The following is a 4,740-nucleotide window of genomic DNA, read 5'->3' on the forward strand; positions in this document are numbered from 1 at the left end:
CACTGCCAGTATCCAGCCCCACTGATGAGGTTGGGGTGAGGTGGGAGATAACTTTTCAGCACCTGGGCCCTTACATCCAGCAGGACCATGAACAGGGACTTTCTGTGCCAGAAACAGTAGAAAATATGGCAACTGGTGTTTGCCACTATCAACGAGGAACTTGGAGTTTCACTGAAGGAGGAAGATTGTAACCGCCCAAGGGGTTCACCTTGCCTGCTGCCTCGACAGAGCCGATTGATCAAGACAGGGAATTGCAGTAGAAAAAGAGTAATTCACGCAGAGCCGGCTGTGGGGGAGACTGGAGTCTTATTATCACTCAAATCAGTCTCCTCGAGAATTCAGGGAGCCGAATTTTTAAGCATAACTTGGTGGGGGGAAGCCAGTGAGCCAGGGGTGTTGATTGGTCAGGGATGAAATCATAGGGAGTCGAAGCTGTCTTCTGGCGCTGAGTCAGCTCCTGGGTGGGGGCCACAAGATCAGACGAGCCAGTTTCTCCATCTGGGTGGTGCCAGCTGATCCATCAAGTGCAGGGTCTGCAAAATATCTCAAAGGCTGATCTCAGGAGCAGTTTAGGGAGGGTCAGAATCTTGTAGCCTCCAGCTGCGTGACTCCTAAACCATAATTTCTAATCCTGTGGCTAATGTTAGTCTAGTCCCCAGAGAAGAAGGAGGTCTGCTTTGGGAAAGGGCTGCTACCATCTTTATTTAAACTATAACTACAAACTAAGTTTCTCCCAAAGTTAGTTCAGCCTATGCCCAGGAATGAACAAAGACAGCTTGGAGGTTAGAAGCAAGATGGAGTCGGTTAAGTTAGCTTTCTTTCACTGTCTCAGTCCTAATTTTGCAAAGGTGAAGGCGATTTCAAAATGACTATCCATGAGTTTGTAAAATAACCCAGGATGCCTGTTTTTCATAGCACATAGCCTATTGTGTGTCTAAGCTGATAATCAGGCTAGATTTTAGGGAGAGAAAAATGCCAAAAGAAAATGGCCTTGCCCTGCTAGAGAGTCTTCAAGTCTCCCTTTGGGTGCATGAGCAATATGGAAGGGAATGGAGAAGGAAGAGAAAGAAAAGTCACCTTGCATAATTGGGACAGGGTTGGGAACTCTTGCGGCCAATTCTTTCATGCTGCCTAGCCCCACCTGCCCCGGAGACTTCTGCTGCTTAAGGGAGGCTTTCTTGTGGCTGCCCTGGAACAATGAATGGGCCTGCCTTGGATAATTTTCCCTCCAGGCACTCTCTACCTGGGGTCTGTGAACACCCTAGAAGTAGTATCCACCATGAATTGTGTGAATAATTACACATACGTGCACATGCATGAATATATGGACCCATGCATATGTGTTCACAGCGTTCTTCAAATGCCCCATAATATCTATGCCAGTTACAACTTATGACTTCTCAACTCCATATTCACCCACTAATACCTGCTCTGTGACAATGGACAGGATTCCCATGAGCATTTCTCCTCTACGGTGAGCTTAACATGATGCTTTCTCAGTGGAGGGTGCTGAGAGAACAGCACAGGTGAAAGGAGCTTCTCTTCCTGGGTCTGGCTGCTGTGAGGAGATCCAGTGGTGCTCTGCTCCAGCCATGTGCCCAGAAGGTCCCAGGCAACTAGTCTTGGCCTGATATGGTGATCGCCCACTTAGTATCCTCCCAACACAGGCACCATGCAATCCATGCCTTCTGTCCATACTGGAGACCCAATCATTCTACATGCTCATACACTCAACCCAGCAGTGTGGACATGGGCTATGGAGGTTTGTTTCCTGCTTGTCCAATAATTGCAACCAGCTCTAGACCAAGCAACCCAGCAAATCTCTCTGCCATGTAGGGGGATGCAATGATACCTTCTCCAACAATATCTGATCTCCAGCCTGGGGAGGGGACCCCAATCCTAGATTGTCCTTCTTGGATACTCTTCCCCACTTGTAGGGAGAGTAGCCCTATAAGGTTCTCTTTACATCATATAGTTGCTCATGTATCATAGCTGAATAATTATTTATATTAAACTTCCACTGCATAAACCACTTGTGGTTTCTATCTCTTGATTGGAACCAGGCTGATTCAGTACTTGTGGCCCCCAAAATATTAAGATCTGCCATACCTAGTCCCAGGTAAAACAAAAATATAAAACTCTCAGCTCATTGCCTAGTACGTAGAACACAATCCATCTAAGTAACTGTTGCTACCATGTGTTGGAGATGGAGGTCGGTTGCCGCATAGGGTCGGCAGCTCTGCAGAATCGCCTTGGATGTTCCATCTTGCCTGTTTAGCTTGAGCTGCATTCTTTCTGGTATAGCAGTAAAATAACAAGTAGCTAAAGCTATCACTTATGGAGCACACACTTCATCTCAAGCAGTGGGCCATGAGTTTTGTATGCAGTATTTGCCCCATTTCGCAGTTGGAAAAAGGTGAGGATTAATGAAGTTGGAAATTTGCCCAAGTTTTCACAGTTGACCCTGGAAGAGCTGGAATTTGAACTCAGGTGTATCCAATTCCAAAAACCAAAAAGTCTTCACTACCACAATATATTTCTTCATAGCATTTATTACTGGGTCAAGCTCTGTGCTAAATTGTTCACAGTGGTTACATAATGTGTTTCCTGTCACAGCTGTGTTTGTAAGCAGTGTTTTGTTCCTGTTTTATAGATAAATAGACTAAATGTCTCATCCAAGGCCTCTCAATTAGTGAGAGGTGGAGGCAGGATTTGAAACTGGTCCCCTGACTCCACAGCCCACACTGCTAATGTCTAGTATACTGCTTCCCTGGCTCACATAATAGAAGTGAACTTTGGGGTGTGAATGTACCTACCCCTGGGGACTGTGATGGGTGAAACAATGGAAAGCACATGGCATCTGGCTCACATGCAGTTGCTGCTGCTCCAAACAATGCCATTCACGTGTGTTAATAAAGGATACAGAGCTGGTGAGGACAAGGGTATAGGTATAGAACCAGGTGTGCCATGTCATCACCCTAACATACCTAACCCTAACCCCAACCCTAACCCTCAGGGGCAGTAATAGCCTACAGGCACCTGCATTAGGCTGGTTTGGAGGATCCATGTTCATCACCAACCCTCCCCTAGGGAGGGGGTTCCCTGACACTCAACATCTGGATCTGCCCATGGCAGACTGAGCCACTACAGCGTCTTGCCTATACCCCAGGCTCTGATTCCACCTCACCAACTGTGCCAACCCGAGTGATTAGTCCTCTTGTGTGGGCTCATGGTTGTTCACTCATTTGGCTCTAAGACCCTAGCTGCTGATGGGGAGAGGGATATACGACACATTATGAGATCCAGAATATTTGCAGGTTGCTAAGAAAAAGCACAACTATTCCACATACTGAGGACCAAAGAGCATATTCTCCTCTAGGTCTTCATAGAGAGGCTTCATAGAGAAGCCACATCCTCAACAATATCCCTGCAACAGATAGGAATCAGTGTTCAAAACCATACTTTGCATAATGTGTATCATGCCCCTCAACCAAAGCACAAAGCATTAAAAGTCATTCTTCAAGGAGTCAGTGGGAAGTAGTCAAGCTCACAAGTCCATGACTCTGGCTAAATTGGGAATAGATTTAAGAATATTTATCTAGAGGATCGAATACATGTACTCTGCAGGCACTTATCCACAAGTAGCATTTCTCTTAGCCAAGCTTTTGAAAAGTATAGTGTGGCTCTGAGGTTGAGATTCTACTTGAAATGCTGGAACTTTCCATTGCCAGTGAAGAGATGAGCCATATATCTTAATAACAAACTGAACTGGGGCTTGGAATAGATCCTGTTATGAAAACTCATGCACCAGACAGAACATTCCTCTCTTTCCCTGCCGCTGCCAAGTCATGTGGAGGCAGAGGCTTGAGATTGGGCTTCACCTATAACCCACCATCATGGCCCAGGAAGACATTGCTGCTGGAGGTGTTGTGGACATTAATACTACTTTACAGGAGGTGCTGAAGACCGCCCTCATCCATGATGGCCTAGCATATGGAATTCGCAAAGTGCCAAAGCCTTAGACAAGCGCCAAGCCCACCTTTGTGTGCTTGTATCCAACTGTGATAAGCCTATATATGTCAAGTTAGTGGAGGCCCTTTGTGCTGAACACCAAATCAACCTAATCAAGGGTGACGACAACAAGAAACTAGGGGAATGGGAGGCCCCTGTACAATTGACAGAGAGGAGAAACCCTGTAAAGTGGTTGGTTGCAGTTGTGTACTAGTTAAGGACTATGGAAGGAGTCTCAGGCTGAGGATGTCATCAAAGAGTACTTCAAATGCAAGAAATGAAGAAATAAATCTTTGACTCACACATGGAAAGAAAAGAAAAAGTGAAAGAAAGAAAGAAAGAAAGAAAGAGAAAGAAAGAAAAGAAAAGAAAAGAAGAAAAGAAAGAAAGAAAATGTTTCTGAAGAGGATAACCCACATCCCCTCCAAAGTGCATCAAGGGAGTCCCTGCAGGCAGAGCCAAGATTCTCTTCAGGAGGAAATGTGAGAGTTCCCTAACAAGGCAATGAATGGGTAACTGATTCCCCACAATTCCACATCATAAAATGCAATGGCAATAAAAATTAGCCTGGAAAAAATGTAAAGCAGGCACATAACCATATATCCTGTTTGACTACACATATACATATGCGTGTACACACACACACACACACACACACCTGCGGCACATCTAATTTTGAGCAATAAGCCCTATTAAAACTGGTTGTGAATTGTACACCCAAAGTAACTA

The 4,740-nt window shown here is 45.3% G+C and overlaps 1 pseudogene; it reads left to right on the top strand.

The window, feature by feature from the left end:
- The first annotated feature begins 3,896 nt into the window (after window positions 1–3,896).
- Window positions 3,897–4,292, top strand: LOC113223031 (annotated as a pseudogene).
- The last annotated feature ends 448 nt before the right edge of the window (window positions 4,293–4,740 follow it).

This window comes from Piliocolobus tephrosceles, unplaced genomic scaffold (genome assembly GCF_002776525.5).
Source record: "Piliocolobus tephrosceles isolate RC106 unplaced genomic scaffold, ASM277652v3 unscaffolded_37835, whole genome shotgun sequence".
Lineage (NCBI taxonomy): Eukaryota > Metazoa > Chordata > Mammalia > Primates > Cercopithecidae > Piliocolobus > Piliocolobus tephrosceles.